Below are 19,567 nucleotides of genomic sequence, written 5' to 3'. Positions count from 1 at the left end.
ATAATGTTGGATTAACTTAGTTAATTAGTTAATTAATTAGAGTTAGTTAATTCAATATAATGTTATAGTATACTAAACTATTATAATCAAGATTCATAATTTAATCAAATGTAATCTAATGACAACGTAATGGGTAGGTGGCCTCATGTATGTTCAAAGGGTTACTGTAAAATTCGTCCACACTGTTCAGTTATTCCCAAAATTCACAAGTGCACTGCACCTTGTTTTACTTTGAAGTTTCAATGAAACTAACCCACTGCAGAAAGCCATCGATCAAAGTGACGTTATCTTCATCACAAGATGAATTTAACACACTGTAACCAGCAGCCCTGCAGAGTCCATCACAGATGCTATCTGAGACAGTCGCCTGGAGGATACAATAATTCACAGATGTTCATTACAGTTATGAGCATGATATAATGGGTAAGCACAGACACCGCAACACCCCCCTCTGGGCAAGAGAGGCCAACAAATGGCACCGCAACTCTGATCAGAGTTATTAAAGGACGACTTCACCCATTTTCAACCCATCTTCATTTAACTGGTGCTCACTAATGCCCATTATAATATGGTTATTTCTTTCTACCGCGGTGAAGAAAAACACTCCCCGAAATGCCCGAAACATTTCCCGAAATGCAACGGGGTACCACGTGACCGGCAAATCCTGTTCCCTCATAGACATGCGTGTAACGCTGCTGCACAAAAGTGCATTTATCTTCTAATCTAACTTTTAAATCACGCTCATGTTTAAAACGCGGCCTTCTCTACCGCCCGTTACAAAAGCAATGAGGCCCGCGATTGTTAGTTTTCTGTCCCGAGTGAAAGAAAATACTATTGTGAAAAAAAAACAGGACATACTCAGACTACATTTACCCGGATTACTTTTTCCATTGAGCTACCAAAACAGGGCACCTGCCGATTAAATCTTGATTAATCCTGGGCAGCCGATGTGTTTAATAATTACCAATGAATTCATGCTGAGGGATGAGTCATTAATTAATACCCTGAAATCATAATCTGAAATGTATAGATAGCTGAAGGGACAAGGGGCAGGCAGGAGACACACAGACAGTGTCGCACTGACAGACAGAGACACAACAGCTATAAACTGAATAAAACACAGGAATGTAATGATATGTATATTTCCCCCTTTGAACACCTCATCGTGTGCAGAGCAGCAGTGACTACATCCTCCTACATCCTCCATGCGGGTCAAGTGTGGGATTGTTGGTTTAGAAAATGGAGGGTTTGGTGCAGCGCTCATGACAGGCAAACAGACTGCATGTCATCGCTCTCCAAACAAAAGGAGCAGGTTCCACGCTGGGCTGCAACCGCAGAGAAAATGGCACCTTCTGCCATGTGGTAACGGCACGAAGGAAAAGGCCATGACGGAGAAAAAACACAAGCGCACACACAGGTGCACAAACATGGACGTGCAATGCATTTGCACACGCACAAAGACCCGCGCAGCACTTGAGTAGTGACAGACGCTCGTATGCCTTTTGCACAAGCAAGTTTTCACAAACCGCGGCCCCATCGTTGGGTGGAAGTGATGTTCGCCCGCTTACTGTTTGCACTAGTTAGCTAGATAAATCGCCAACATTAACTAGCGCACGTCATTGTCAAGTACTAAGTGCAATTTGGTCATAACCTATTCTGTCCACCACGGCTTTACCAGGTCAGTCAAAGCAGTTGATGACATGTGTGGCCGTCGGCTGCTCGCTGTGGACACTTGCCTCGTGCCAAACTCGCCTCAAGGCCTTGCTGTCAGCACACCTGCCATGTTGTTGCCAAGTGATGTAAGAATCACTCCAATAGGAGCACAGTATGTGGTTTGCAATGCAAAGGCCACACACGTGTGACAGACACAGATCTGTACATTGGCAAGCAGACAAGTTGCACCCACCCACCCACCCACCCACCCACACACACACACACACACACACACACACACACACACACACACACACACACACACACACACACACACACACACACACACACACACACACACACACACACACACACACACACACACACACACACACACACACACACACACACACACAGCCCAGCGTTCGACTGCACGATAAAGGAGTCCCTAAATCCTGATGAGTCAATTGATCAATAACCAATAACCGGCAATGCCTCCATTGATGACCTCTCTTTATCAGCGACTGGTCAGTAATGATGGTCAGCAAATGGCCCTGGAACGATGGCAGAGGTGCTTGTCGTAAGGGCAGACCTCTGGGGTCAGACTGCTGCTGTCGCAATGCAACGCCTGAGGCTGATCATTCACCACGAGTCAACACTGACTAGAGGACCTAACACGCACGCACGCACGCACACACACACACACACACACACACAGGTCAGTGTTGTCGCGCCCTGTGTTTACCCACCTAATGCTATGGTATACAACGCTAGCGCAAGGACAAAGCACTCACAACCTCCACACAACAGATGTAGCCCTGTCAGAGCAGAATAAGGCCTGTGTCAACCGAATCTCAACACAGAGTCATACACACACACACACACACACAGCAGGTAATGTTAACGGGTAGGCACAGCCACACACGCTAAATTGCAAGCACCCAAATGTAAATCACATTAGTGAGGGCGTGCATGCTTGCAGACACATTCAAGCAAGGATGCTCACACACACACACACACACACACACACACACACACACACACACACACACACACACACACACACACACACACACACACACACACACACACACACACACACACACACACACACACACACACACACACACACACACACACACACACACACACACACACACACACACACCATCAGAGCTGCAGCACAAAATGAACCCCTGCCCCCCCACCCCCCCTCTTCTCTTCTCACATGCCATGTGCTGTTAATAAAAACTTAATACGCAGTCAGATGAAGCCATCTGCAGACAGATGGATTCCACGGATTCCTTCCGTCAGCAGGCCTATGGGTACATGTGTACGCACGTGTGAAAGCGTGCACGTGTATGCGTGTGTGCGAGCGGGTTTTTGCACACGCGCACTAAGTATGCGTGAGTGAGCGCAGCGCAATCAAATGGTGAAGTTACCACTCAATGGAAATGCCATCCGACCAAACTCCCATCCCTTCCTCCTGTCACGGTCTATGTCTCTCTCTCCCTCTCTCTCTCTCTCTATGGTTGACAGTATTCAACCTTCAGTACTCCTGGGCAAATATTACTTAAGCTGCTTAGTCAAATCTGTACTTAAGAGTTAGAATGCTGGAGTGCTTGCTTTTGAAAGTACAAATTGCATTTTCTTTTTTAATATCAATGCAGTTCTGCATGGAAATGTATTGTAGCCCCACCTCCAAAAAAAGAACATAGCGGCCGTAGTGAGCTTGTAGATCAGCTATTGTCGCTATTCTTTAAATAGGGGTTAAGTAGTTAATTCATGTATTTTTGCAAGTTTGAGTCCCAGTGCGGTCCCTGCCTTGACAAGTATAGTGAACTGAAGTCAAAAGTACTCTTGTAGGCCTATACTATATTTGTCTCCTAAATGTAATGGAGTTAGTAATCTAGTAAATGTACGTGTCTCTCTGGGTCCATCGGGGGGGTCACGAGGAACAGAGCAAATCTTCTAAATGCTATCATTGAGTTAGGGAATGTACCTTAACTAGGTAACTCTAGATGGCGCGTCGGGCCGGGCCAATGTGGACCAGCTGTGCAGGCTAATCCGTCACCTTACAGGGGATTTGGGGCGGCCATGTCAAGTTTAATTGAGCATTAATTACAAACAGTGCAATTTCCCCGACAAGATGGGCCCGGTGTGTGATTGAGGTGGGGTGAGGGTCTGATTTGGACCATGTTCTGGAGAGACACAGATACGACCCATGTGGACACACACACACCACCCACGCACGCACGCACACACACACACACACACACACACACACACACACACACTCTTTCTTTCTTATATCTTCTTATATCTGGTTACTTAGTACTTACTGCACATGGGTTCGTTTTTGCCATTATTACCAATATTGGTTCGGTGAAATGAAAAGGATGATTTTTGTGACGCACAGACACAGACACACAGAGGCTGGATTTCAAAGTGGAAGATCTTCTCTGTTCGGGATGAAAAGCCCTGTTCATTTGAGCCCGTTGAGATGTCTTATTCTCCTAACGCAAACCACCCATTTAGAAATCAGCTCAATGGAAATCATCTCCAGCGACAGAACTACAAGGCAACTTATGTCTGGTTGCCCTGCAGGGGCAACCACACGAATAATACTACAGTACTAACAATCGGGAATGGTGTGCTTCCATTCTGCTAGGAGATATCTTGAATAGTTTCATTTATATGAATTCATTAGTGAATTCCCGCTGCCTTAAATGAGAAGATACGAAAAATATGACCCAAAGATTGAGACACGACTCCTCCCACAGTTTCCGTGGCACACTCTCAAGCCATATGTCAAATCAACCGGCTTCATCGGGAATATGGTGTGCTTCCATTTTGATACAGTTACAATAGGCCCGATTCGTCGTAAATATAGTGTAAATAAAGTGACTAAATCTGGCTTATATTTCTGTCTTACCTTCAAAATCCCTTCAAAATCCCTGACAAAAAAGCTTTGCTGAATCTGACCCCTAACTTAGGAATTGTCCTAAATGCCGGTAAGATCAAAATATGGGCGTAATTTGGCCGTAAAGTGAAATAGCGTAGAGCGGTTAACAAATAAAAAGCTTAATAAGCATCTTATAAGAGTGTGTGTGTGTGTGTGTGTGCACACACACACACACACACACAAACACACACATGCACACACACAGTTTTTAGCTACTGTACACTGTTTGACACTCTTGACCTGGCCCTTTGTGTAGGGTGGGGCAAATGTTTGCATGTGTGTGTCTCTCTCTGTGTGTGTCTGAGTGTGTGTGAGATTGAATAATATTCACTGTCTGTGTCTGAGAGCATGTCTAAATGAGTGCATGCAATGAGTGCACGAGTCCCTAAATGGGGGCGAGATCTTAAAGATACTACAGTACACATGTACAGCATGTGTCAGCGTGAGCCTGACTGTGAGCGTGAATGTCTAAATCATCATGTGTGCGCAATATACTGTAACATGCATGGAAATGCACGGGTGTACCGCCGAGATTTGTGGGTACGTGGAGCTTAGCTGCATGACTTGTGAATAGATCTGCTCATACTGTGCTGTAGTGGGTGGTGGACAGAGGAAGTGGCGCGTGTGTGCATCCGTGCGTGCGCGTACAAGTGTATGTGTACAATATGTATGAATGAATGTGTGTACCCCAGGTCAACCTCAGAGCACTCGCTTCCTCCTATGCAGAGATTTATGGCCTCTTCAGTCAGGGCAGGGCCTCTCCGGGAGGGAGGGAGGGAGGGAGGGAGGGAGAGAGGGAGAGGGACTTAAGAGAGGCAGAGGGGAAAGAGGAAGTGAGCGAGAAGGAGAGACGGGGAAAGAGATTGAGCCGATGGATGGAAAGAGAGCAGGGAAGGATGGGTCAGACTAATTGCCCCAAAGTACTAGTTGTGTGTACTTTTGGGTAGTTTTGTGTACTTTTGGGTATACTTTTGGGTACTTTTGTATACTTTTGGGTACTTTGGGGCAATTAGTAGGACCCGCCAGGATGGGGGTGAGACAAGAGAGATCGACAGGGGGAAGGAGAGCGGAAGAGAGAGCGCAAGTGAGAGGAAGAGAGAGAGAGCGCACAGGAGAGCTCACCAAGAAGCGGGAGGACAGAGATGACACACACACACACACACACACACACACACACACACACACACACACACACACACACACACACACACACACACACACACACACACACACACACACACACACACACACACACACACACACACACACACACACACACACACACACACACACACGTCGGGCAGAAACCTTGTATCTCCACGTTTTAATACATTTTTAGATTAGATTAGATTAGAGATTAGAGTTTATTGTCATTGTAACAATACAGTACAGGTACACAGGCACGGTTTCATTTGTCAACGATCAACTCATTTTCAAAGAACAGTACACATACAAGTACATTCACAGTACAACGAAAATGTATTTGTGCATTTAAGGGAGCACGCTGCTGCCATACAGTACATACAGTACCACGGCGCTGCTATAGCCCACTCTGACACAGTATGTCCATATACAGTATGGGCATTCCAAGATATGGGCTTAATATTGATGACATCATGGATCTCCATATCCGGGCATAAAAGGGACAAGGACTGACAGATACACAGAGATATTTGCAAGTGTGACTCGCCTCAAGGCAACCAAGCTCAAGGCGTTGAGAGCTTGTAGTTTGGTTATTTTCAGCAAAGCGCTTTGGTGTAGTAGAGGGGGAAAAACAGCAGACCATGAGTGAAATGTCAAGTTTACAAAGTACTTATGGTTTAAGTGGTTAAATGTATACACATTCACATCAATGCAAAATGCACAGATGACCATGCTGTCAATCAATGCAACTTTATGATGGAATCTACTGTATGAAAAGGTTATGGGGGGGTCCCTGCTTCATCTGTCTCTCAGCTAAGGGGTCCTTGGCCTGAAAAATGCTGAAGACCCCTGCTAAAAAGTAACAGTTTTGGAGATAAAAGGTTTCCACCCGACAGCGAAGACTTGTAGGAAGGGAGTGTTGTTTTTTCTCTGAGTGGTGGTGCCCCCCCCTCAGTCAAATATACACATCTGACCCCAATCCTTTCATCTGGCCTCAGAGACGTATAACCACGCTGCCAGCGCTGCATATACAGTGAGAAACACACTCGGGCTCCCCCCCCCCCCCACCAGAGAATGAGAGACGGGAAATGGCAGGGTGTTAAAGAGTAAACACAAGACGATCCTGCGTATGCCATGATGTATTGTTTGTGAAGAGAGCAGTCAAACTATGTGTGTTAGATTATGGAGTGCCCCCCCTCTTTACGTTCAGCTGGTTCTAAGGGTCTTTTCTTACCGAGGAGAACTCTGACGTCGTACTGTGCCTTGGTACAGTCAGTAGAGAGCGCGCGCTGCCACCGGATAGCGGATTTCACTTTCGTCAAGGCACACACTGCAAAAATGTGTACCATGAATGATACATAGGCTACATAGGAATGTGATTATCGGACATGGACTCGCACTTAATTCTTCAAAGGCAATTAACCCGTATGGATCCTGAAATCCACAAGATTCCCCTTTTTATCCTATGTAATGTAAATCATCTCAAAATGTGTAATTTTACAAAGACTGGCAGCGATTTTCCAACACCTGTACGAGACAGAAGTTATTGTTAATGGCGACGCACCGGAAATTCTTGGACGATACCAATATTTAAAATAACAACTTAGCCGATAACCGATACTGATACCGATATTTGTTTATATATTTATTTCCCATTTCTTTTTGTGTCAGGGAAACAAATACATTGTCATTATAAGAAATAAGTGTTCAGAATCTACAGCTTACAGCAGATAACAAATACATGGCAGATGTTCATGTCATCCTCACAACAAACTGAAAGGATTTACACGTAGGTCAAACACTCCACAGCACACAGAGTAATTGTCGAACGAATTTCAGGGCGATCCACCATGGTCTATGATGAACATAGCGACTTATTTGTGGAACATAGGAACTGTATTTGTGGAGAGGCTCGTTTCATTAGAAGCCAACATTATATCCGGTTGGTTTTAACAATCAGGGTTCCCACACATTTTTATCAATTCATTTCCAAAACGTTTCCAAAACTTTTCAGGAATATTTAACCCAATTTCCAGGACTATATAACAATAATTCAGCTCAATAACGAGTCGCTTACTCCTATGTGCAATGCCCAAAGACAGGCAGTGTATGCCAGTGGTTCTCAACCTTTTCAGGCCGTGACCCCTGAAATAATCATATTTGAACTGGGGACCCCGGCACCCTGACGAGCACTAAGAGTTGAGGAATTTAGTATAACACAGTTTTATTGTGAAAATAGCCTCACAACGCCTCGCAACTCTATTTTCACAATTTCTGCCTCTAATATTTGACAATTTGGCCAATGTTTAATTTGTCATTTCAGAGGTATTAACAACATCAATAACCAAAGACAATGCATAGATATTTTTTCCAGGACCTTCCAGGACCCTTGATCAATTCCAAAAGGAATTTCATGACCGTGGGAACCCTGCACAATATACCATGGGATGGAGTAAAACGTTTCCCTGTCTGTGTTTTTATTGGAGAAAGCAGATCGTGGAAATGAGGAACTGGCACCTGTTTGCAGTGTTGACTGTAAAGTAGGCTAATAGTATATGGTGCATTGTACTGTATATAGCACCTTTATCCAAGGCGCTTTACAATGATTGTGCATTACACTCACCCATTCACACACACATTCATACACCGCAGAGGAGACCATGCAAGGCAACAACCTGCTCATCGGGAGCAATTCACTCTTTGTCAAGTCCCACCCCATGTCGCTCTGTTACTAGTTTGTTGAAGCTTATTCATTATACTTATCGAAATCGCTATGACCGCGCCGCGCCGTACCACATCGTGGCCGTACCGCGCATCACGTCTGTCTATGCAAGACTAGTAATCCACATAGCGATTTTATTTTTATCATTTCAACAAATATTCACTGTGTATTCACTTCATTTTGTTCCAAAATGTTCCTATTCATCATGACAAAGCAAAAAAAAAAATATATATATATATGTGATAGGGATGAAAGGAAGGTGTTATTTTTCATTTTTGTATTATTTCTCTAACTACAATGATGTTTTCTTTTTGTTTCTTTTATTTAAACACATTGTAATTTCGTTATGGTATTTATGTTGTAATAATATTCCTTTCCCCCTAACCATGTTCCCTTTTTCTGAATGGACTGCGGGACTTTAAGTGAATGAAGGTTCTGGATAGGGTAACTAGCGGCCATGTCGCAGCGTATGCGGTGTGGGTTGACGTCACGGCTGGCCAATTGGGTGGCGGCTGGGCGGAACGCAGGACTATGAAATGGGACACTGTGGCTCAGTTGAGTTGAGCAGGGGAAGCAGCACAGACGGATTGAGCAAGAGCCGAGGCTCATGTGCTGAGTGGAGTAGCTATGCTACATTGACCGAGAGAGACATTGTGTGAATCTTATAGTTACAGCGAACGGAGAGACTGGCACGCCGGTGAGAGAGGCGAACCGACTGCCTGGCCCGCTGTGAGAAGACGACGATTACCTGAACCGCCGGTGAGAGAGACGGAGAAGGACGGAGGAGACGACTACCTGGACCCCTGTGAGAGAGACGGTCCGGCGTGTGTCGCACGTCTACAACACTCACAGGGAAGCAGCCGCTTCCCTGGTGTGTAAGTACCTTTCCATCGCGACACACGAAGTTAACGCACCGTACTTTTAAGACAACTATGCTGCACCTGTGAACATATGATCTGGCGGCCTCCCATTGTGTGTTCCAGGAGATGACGTATGATGTACGCTGTTGAGTACTGCTGAGCTGTGTGGCTATCCTGGGCTCCCTGGCTGCTCACCCCCTTGCTATCAATCGGAATAACGAGTACTAGTAGAGTGCTCACGATCTGCACCTTGCATTTTACTAGACGAACATTTTAATAACATTTTAACTATTAATAAATGATTTGTACTGTTTTTTTTTGTTAGTGGCGCCTTTTAGGTATTTAGGTTTTCTTTTGGATTTTATTGTTCTGGGCATTGTTAGAGACCCCGCTGTATAGGCAAATAAACTTTTATACTTTTGTACCCCCCTGAAACAAACGTGTGGTGTCAGTCTCTCAGGGTGTTCGTACCCACTTATTGCTCTCCCAGCCTGGTATTAATATATATATTCCTTTAATGGTAAATGTTTAATAGTATTGTATTATTATAATACCGTTGTTTTTGAACGTAACAGTAAGACTGGCCCATCTTACATATATATAAATAAATATCAATTTAAAACTACACTCTCGCCATTAATATTAATGGTAGAATGTGTTTGTCCCACTGCATAACTCCGCCCCCGGTAGCAAAAGAGAATGATTTAACTGGTTGGCCAGTCAGGGACCAATCAGAAGGCTGACAAAGGGTCAAGTTCAGCGTCTTGCTGAAGGACACTCCCGAGCTCTGGGATTGCAGACTGACATACAGAGCAAGTAGCTTAGTAGCTTTTGACCACTTGAGTCACTTATCCTATATTACATTCTAGAACTGACAGAGCGGTGCATTCTACAGAGCGGTGCATCTACAGAGCGGTGCATTCTACCGATCGACGACCCAAAGCAGTCCAATTGGCTAGGACTGATCACGTGGCACACGTGCCGACGTCCTCACGTCACACCAGCGCCATACGTGCTGATGTAGAGTCAACACCAGGCTAACAGTTAGCTAAACAAATGATGTACTCACGTTTGCATAGTCAATAGCACTACTGTCCACATTCCAGTACATTCCATCACTTAGGCACGAGTCCCGATCACATTAACATAATCTTCATGTATGTACATCCCATTACAGCAACGTAACGTTACTCTTTTTAATTCGCGGAGTTCTTCACCGGAAGTGCGTCCGGCCGTCAAATATGTCCGACCGGAAACGTGCTGCGGCACAATAGTTCCGCCACAATAGTTCCCCCCCCCCCCAAAAAACATTTTTTTTTTCCAAAAAACTTTTTTTTTAGCCATATGAGCTTTTCAACGAGGCGAGGGGGCGTAGATGTGAGCGGCGCGTAGCGCCGCGAACCTCTAGTACTATACACTGTAAAACCAATGTGACGTGTTGAGTTTGTAGATCTGTTACAAAATGTTGTTGCCCAATATACGGACACAGCTAAAACAAAGTGTGTATATAGCATGAGGGAGTAACTGCCATGCATTCATCTTTATATTACAAAAGAGTAAGTGATCTACTTCCGGGTCATGTATCGCTAACTTAATACCAAACCACTTGGCCAAGATGTACTACATATGTACTAAATATAGCTTAAAAATTCAAACACCCATGTCACCTTTGCAAGATGTCGTTTCCAAACCTCTGTATACAGTTGTATTCGTTATTACCCTCATATTTTGCCTCTGTATAAAATAGCCTCAAGTCGACCCGGAAACAGTTAGCCAAATAGCTAATAGTTAGCTCACAACTTTCCACTTTTCTCTTTCACCTCAATCGCAGTAACATCCGTATACACCACGTCATCGCATCACCAATACTTTTTTCTTTTTTTTTCAAAACCTTTTTTTTTTCAATTTTTTTTTTCTCAAAAAACTTTTTTTTCTCAAAAAACTTTTTTTTCTCAAAAAAAATGTTTTTGAGAAAAAAAAGTTTTTTTTTCTTTTTTTTTACCCATATTTGGCCATTACACACACCACATTGCCGCAACATGGCGGTGAGGGCCGCGCAGCGGCCTGAACTCTAGACTTTTGCGGCCCGAAGGGCCGCAAACTTCTAGTGTTTCTACAAAGGGCACACACACACACGCACACACACACGCACACGCACACGTGCGTGCAAACCCACGTGTTTACATTTGGTTGTAGTACTCTGTAATAAATAAACAGAAACATAAACATAAATCTAAGAGTCCCACCCTGGACGCGGGGTGGTGAAAGGGTCCTTGGGGCCTTCTGGCTCATCCTGAGTGATTTATGATGGTGTTGTACGGCTGCGGCAGGAGATGAAGTGTTACTGTACAGTTTATATTTACTTTCTGTGTCTTTTGTGGTTTTGATGAGCGGGGGCCAGGTGGCTGCTGGAAGTGGGGGCAAATGTATATAAACCAACAAGGTGTTTGATGATGAGGCTGTGTGGCCTGCAGCATGTACAGTACAGCATGCTGCAGCTGCCCACAGTAGTGTACATGTCTACTTAAAGGGGCCCCACCATGAATTTCACATTTTTCATTTTTTTTTCTAGTTTTTTGTTCTTCTGTGTCTCTTCCAGCCCCCCCCCCCCCCCAAAAAAAAATCATTAACTCTAAGCCTTGCCTTTCATTTCAATGATTTTCTGAATGGGCGTGTCTGAACGGTAGTCTTTTGAAATCGGCCCCTTGCTTATGTCACAAAGGAGCTCATTTCCTATTGGGCCCCCTCAAGAAGGGTGCGGTACTTTTTGGGAGGCTATATTCTATTGAGACTATATATATGAGGTGGAACCATGAGGTAAAGTGGTACTAAAATTGGCTTGAATTGGATTGACTCTACATGGTTCTCATCGTGGTACCATGCTATTCTTCTCTGTATCGTTCCAATTTTAGCCCAAAGACAGCGCCCCGTTGCCAACAAAGGGCAATTTGGTGTTGCATCTGAAATGGCTTGGAATTAGAGACAGACAGAACATGACATTTAAATATCCAAGTGGTTTTTTAGGCTAAAACCTGTATAAAACCGTATTATGGACCAATATTTATATAAAATATATATTTTGAAAAGCATGGTGGGAACAGAGAGGCTCTGTTGTATGGAACAGACCATATGACCTTGCGCGAGCCATGGGTTTTAACAGCTATGTACAAACTCAATAGAATTTAAAATACAGTGGGAGGTAGATGACGTGTTTCGAACGCCATGCAAGTTGGGAACGATGAAGTCGAGAATGCTCTACATGCTCACCCGTTCATGTAATACTCCTTTACTAGTTTGATGTTGTCATGACATGTTGACATGTTGTCTGACATGTTGTAATCTCAGGCTTATCTCACATGCCATCGCTTATATTGTTGAGGCGGTACAAATGGGACTCAAGACTCAGCCATTCAGTGAAGCCCATATGAGTCTGGCCAGCCAATCAGTGAAGCCCATGGGTTGTCGGGCAGGCCAATCAGGGATGCCGGTGCCCACACCCCTCCCAAGCGCACAGAGATTTAGTGTGTCCTCTGCAGACACACGGAGAGACAGTTATCAGTGTTTTGCCACTCAGCACCACACACACACGCACGCACGCACGGCAGGTTTGAGGCCGTTCTATCAGACTGTGCCCGCATTATGCCTGGGACAGTCAGCCAGCCAGAAAAGACAAACAGACACAGGTTTCGTGAATTAATAGATAGATAACGTCAAAAATGTATACTGGTGCTTTAAACATTCAGCAGTGATATTTCAGTTCACTACCTCTTGTCTTGAATGATTTGTAGACAAAAGGAAAACATCAAATGTTGTAATACCTATCTATACACCGGGTCTGTGGCTGATGGGTATTAGTTACAGACAAATGGCCTTCATCAGTAAAAGATCCATCTTTGGAAATACAAAGAGAGAGAGGCGAAGGCAGAGGGAACGACAGACACAGAAACATGACAACAGAGGAAAATCATCCATGCCATCAGATGACATGAGAGCCACAGCCGCTTGCCACGCCTGACCGTCACATCATCCACTGCTGTCTGCACCTGCCTACCTGCTATCCCTCACTGCTCCAACCCATAGACGTAATATATCGTTGTCGGGTGGAAACCTTGTATGTCCAAGACCGTTTGTTTTGTATTTTTTTTTAATTGTGAAAATATTACAAGCTATTATACTACTATTATATTAGCTATTTTCACTAGTTTTGTGCTCGTACTTGGAGATACAGGGTTTCGGGCCCGACAGTGACGATATGTAGATGCTGCACTGGCCGCTGTATTGTATGTCAACGTCGTTGCCAAATTGGCAGTGAAACCTGGCCATTACTCCACTCCGGGCGACTGAATTCCCCCCTTGGGATAATAAAGGTATCTATCTATCTATCTATCACTGCAAGAAGATACCCGAGATTAAAACCTTTATTTGGTTTCTGTTTTAATAACCATTACCATCTAGCAGCTACAGGGGTCGGCAACCTTTTCTTGTCAATGGAGAAAATGTATTCACAAATAAATGTATATAAATGAAACTATATACTGTATAACATCTCTTAGCGAAATGAAAGGAATCGATTCTCGATGAAGCCGGTCGATTTGACATACAGTATGGCCCAAGTGCGTGCTGCAAAAACTGTAGGAGGAGTAGCGCGGCAAAATAATCTAGGAGGGGAAAGAAAGATGGAAAGATGTATGGATGGAATAAGTCGGACAAGTACCTGCAGTGGCACCCACACTAATGGCTGTGCATTTATTTTATGTTCTTCTTGTTTAGAAATATTTAATAGAAGTATTTAATTTAGTAGAATCCTAATATCATAAGATACAGTGACCTGAAAATCAGGTGAGAATTCAGGCAGTTATGGTGATTTTAATTGTAGAACAGTATTTCAGTAGAAATACTGTAGAAGGGGGGCATTAGAAGACAGGGCTTGCCCCTATACCCATAAAGCATTGATGCATCGCTCCAAAGAAGACCATTGCGGTATCTACGTGAATATATCTATGCTCCAACCATCCCATCCCTCCTTCTCCTCCTCCTCCTCTCACCCTTCCACCATCCCTGTGTCAGCTTCTAAGATGCCGTTTAACAGCACAGTGAAGACGATCCGGGTTCTGTCAGGCCTCTTGGAAAAACTCTCTGTCACGTCATCTAGAGTCTAGACCACCTCTTCTAGGCTATGTCATCTGTGACGCTCATATGCTTGAGCTCATCCAGAACCTTTTCGACCACGCTCCACCACACCGGCTGTGTTGGGTGATCATATACTATGCATGAAAACCGATCAGCACTTTGATGTGGTGTACTGTAAATGCGGGGGGTTGTTTTATTTCTTTTTATATAAATTGATGACCTAAAACAATATTATTCTCCTATGGGACAGCACCCTTATGTCAGAACAATAATTTTAAGTAGGCCTAAGGGTCCATTTGGTTTCATTTTACACTCTCTGGTTACCAACTCTCTATCAAAGCTGGACCACTGGTTGAAAACCACTGGTTTAAGAGGTTGGAATTAGTGTGACACTATAACTATATTATCTACTTTGGCTGAGGACTCCTTGGAACCCACCCTAAGGACCCCTGGGGGTCCCCGGACCGCACTTTGAGAACCACTGCCCTATGGTATCGTGCGTCCACTAATCTGGCTAGCGACAGAACAATATTATTGTTTGATTATACGATGACACAGTCAGTCTACTACCCCGCTTGTGTTTCAGGACCGTGGTCTGATTACTCTGCTGATGAACCGTGACGTAGATTAAACCTCACAGCCTGCTATTGTTATTGTATACTGTTTATTGTTATCTTCGCCAGGATGAAGGACGGGGGTCCTTCGGGGGTGGAGATTGACGTTTTCACCCTGTCTGTGTGTCAAGAAGAATGAAGACGGGTGTATTTGTCACTCACTGCTACAGGTATAAGCAGCAAAATGTTGGGTTCGCAAAAACAGCACAAGATAAATATTAGAATAGTACAGGACAATGAAATAAAATACAATTGCACGTTCATTATAAGTAAATTGTTAACAAATAAGAAAATTACGATAAGGTTAAAATCATTTAAGAGATTGGCCTAAGCTATTTTACACAAAATGCCAAGAATCATGAACACATTCAGCCTCTAAACAATGCAGAGTCAAACACAATTTCACTTTGACCACTATAGGGTGCCACAAATGTCTTTACCAAATTAGGTAGACTCATATATACCTAGTTTGGGGGAACAATGTCAGAGGAGCTTCCTCTGGAGTTACGTCCATGGAACAATTACAAATCATGAATAGCAAGTCAAAATATGCTTCTGATGTGAGCCCGTTACATGGCTCTTAACAGGGCAAAAATGGCCATCGTAACTTGACATTCCAAACAGCCCATGCGCTGCTCTCTCTTGAGACCGTGTAATGTAATGTTAACAAACGGCTTAAGAGGCTGGGGCCAATGCATTGTGAAGGACAAACATGACACAATACCCCTTTAACCCTCCCACCCCGTACTATCAATGTATCATCCCTTCCATATGCATGTCTAGTTGGCCTTCTCAAAGTTCCCATGCCTTGGATCCATGTCCAGATCCAGAGCCTGATGTTATGTAGCTATGCAGTCCCTCAATGTGGACTTTGAACCACCATACAGTATGTCACTATGTCAGTTCTGTTGCATTTATCAAACTGTACGTGCCATTTAAGCTCTCCTATATGCGGTACTTTGACGTGAGATGAATAGCAAAAATAGAAGACCAATGGTGAACTTGTTATAAGCTTGAAATGTTCAACATTTTCCTTTAATAACATGCCCAAAATAGTAACTTCAGGTTTAAAGTGGAAACAAATTCTGATGTAACAGAAATGTTGTATTATAAAAGCGAGCTATTAACCGTTTGAAAATATTTGTGACATATTCACTAACCATGAAAAGTACATTTGAGTATTAGTTTGGCTTGTGAAGTATTAGTGAGGTCTGTCTGCTTAGTATTAGTGGTAGATGTTGTCTTGTTGTGATTTTTACTGTTATCACCACAATAATGACCACTGCCACCATTAAGAGTTATAAGCAGTGTTTCTGAAAAGGAGGTCCAGGGACCCTTAGGGTTCCTTGACAGGGTTCCAAATGAACCCTTGTAGGTCTGTAACTCTTGAGAGCATACTACTGTACACATGGAACTGAATGGACCATTACGGGTCTGTTTCCGTTTCAGCTTCACCCAGCTGATTGCTGCCCAAGTGGTCAGACCTGAGTGCAGGGGGGGAGCAATTAGGCGTTGAGTCTCTTGCTCATGAGACACCTCGACACATTGCCGGGTACGGGAAGCGAACATGGGACCCTCTACTATCCCCATTGAGCTATGGCTGAGTAATACGATGCGGGTTGGACCAGATCTTGTGTGTGTGATACGTGCCTTATGTTTTTAGTGTAATGAATGAGGGGTGGTGGTGCTCGGGGGAGGGTCAGTGGGTCTTTAGTTTCAGATTGATTCAGCTGCATGTTTCTGAGGATTAGAACCAGTAGCCAGCCAGTCTAGACTGCTCTCCTGTTACACTGGACTCAGACAATGACTGCGACACATAGACACCAACGGAGGGGACACTATAGATAATATATTAAATGGGCGGGTAGGGGCTGAAAAGATGTGTGTGCGTGTCCATGTGTGTTAGGACAGACAGGTGGTGTTTCCCCAAATTCTTTTTGCAGCAAGGGTAGGTGGGGGTTAGCGAAACGTCACACTCCAATCACACACAAGCACGTACACGCAGGAGGACAGTGGCTTATGTATCATCGGACATACAGTAAACATCATAACTGGAACGAATAACCAACAATGAATGCAAACGTAACCAATGTTGGTGAACTGACACTGGTTAAGTTCACATGCAGCCTACAGCCTATGCTATACAAGTGGACAGGAGACAAATAAATAAACTACTGGCGTGTGTGGTAAAACAAAAAATATGGTTTCACTCCAGTACCAGACATGTAAGCTAACCAGAAACAAATTCTGTGGCCTCCGGCGGCCATTTTGGATCCAAACCCTTACAATTAAGAGGAATCGAAGGCAACACTTGAACACTCTGGCTTTCTATATGCCTGTTATCACATCATCACATAGTCACTGCTGATATGAAAAGCTTTTCGTATACAAGCTTGTAGCATGCGATGCAATAACAGGAGCTTTGCTCCCAATTGAAGCGAGCTTACCTGGACGAGTTCACACCCTGTTTCTATACGCACCAAACTAACAGAAACAAACAATCTAACAAACTAAATTAAGTGCTACTTTAAAGGATAGTAAATAACAGTAGATCAACAGTTACATAGGCCGAACACTATGTCCCAAACGTATCAATCCTATTTTCTTTATCAATTTAATAAAAAAAACTCTGGCCTTTTCTTTAAATATATAAAACTGCGTTCAGCACCGGAAGGCTTAAATTACGCTTACATGCCCTGACAGTGACAGAATGAGTACTTTTCCATCTCTGATGAGGACCACCTAGGTCAGCAAAAAAAGAAAGTAATTATCCTAACGGTAAGCTACTCTTTACACTGATCCCAACCACTCCAAGACATTCCAGCGCCTCCATTATCTCTGATTGAGCATGTTGTCTTATTCTCTTTTCCGAACTGAAACCCCTTCATTCTTTAAAGGAAGGAATGAATGAACTAGAAAGTGAGAGAAAGGGAGTTTGGGGGGCAGGGGGATTGGGGGATGAGCAAGGAAGAGATGTCAGGAAAAGGAGAGCGGAAGAGACAAGGAAATAATGGACATGCACTCGCAATCCCACAAATCTGACGCCGATTCAGAATTTGGAGAGTCTGACCTAGGCCACCGATTGCGGCTGTCTTGAACGATATTTTCTCAAAAAGTAGAAAAAACATTTCTAATCAATTTGAGAAACCTTGTCAAAATAAAATAAGAAAAGAATGGCAAAGGTACAATCTCACAATACGTTGCATTGCGACAAAACAAATAATGGCCGATATCTCAACCCATCTCTAGAATTGACCGCACGCGCGCGATAATGGCCGATATCTCAACCCATCTCTAGAATTGACCACACACACACACACACACACACACACACACACACACACACACACACACACACACACACACACACACACACACACACACACACACACACACACACACACACACACACACACGTTGGTACACTTTGCTCTGAGTGTCCATCAGCCAGACAGTGACAGGTCCAGATCCCCTCTATAAGCTCCTGATTGTGTGTCATTGTTGCGATGGACTTTGAACTGTGAGGGTAGTAATAGATGACACCCAGGTCTGCTGACTGCTCCAGACCCCTGTCTCACTGGCACTATGGTGTGTGTGTGTGTGTGTGTGTGTGTGTGTGTGTGTGTGTGTGTGTGTGTGTGTGTGTGTGTGTGTGTGTGTGTGTGTGGCCTAAGGTCCTGTCTCATTGGAGGTATGGGAGGTCAAGGGAAAAAAAGGCTTTGAGACTTTTGTCAGGGTGTGTCAAGACCTTCAGACCCCAAGCACACACACACACTCGTATGTCATACGTGGTACTATACAAACAAATGATGACAGACCGCCACACAAAATACATGGACATGCTCGTGCAAACACAGTATGTACTTACACACAGATACAGTACATACGTAAGTATTTATGTACTTACATCAATTAGTGTGTGTGTGTGCATATACACACATCCCATTTCCCCCACCTTGGCCAGAAGACCCCCCAAGCCAAGGACCACCAGGTCGGCCTGGCCTGTCCATCTCCCTTTAGAGATTTACCTAGACCTAATCTGTCTTTTCAGTAAGACACAGATCCGGTGGCATTCATTTACCACCGTGTGATGTCTGTCTATGTATGCCTGGACTGAGGTAATCTCATCACCACAGTAGGTACAATGAGTACATTTACTCTCAGTCAAGAGGAAAGCAGGTTTAGGTTAGGACAACGCTACTAGGCTGTTTTTATCTCATATTGTCTACTGGAGGGATAGAAAACTCATTTGTCCAGGCTTACAGGCCAACTCCACACGGTCAACTGATCTATTATCAATTATAGAAAAAATGAAAATAACACGTCAAATCGTGATTCGTTGTGGGCTTGTAGATCTTTCTTGGGGGTGAAATAAGCCCAAAATAGGGACACTAGGGTATTAAACGATTATTTCTAAATTTAAAATTAAATTCTGATATTATCAAAAATAAATACCAAACACATCTAGTCTAGATTTCTC

This window comes from Nannobrachium achirus (genome assembly GCF_963921795.1).
Source record: "Nannobrachium achirus genome assembly, chromosome: 19".
Lineage (NCBI taxonomy): Eukaryota > Metazoa > Chordata > Actinopteri > Myctophiformes > Myctophidae > Nannobrachium > Nannobrachium achirus.
This window is presented reverse-complemented; position numbering follows the sequence as displayed.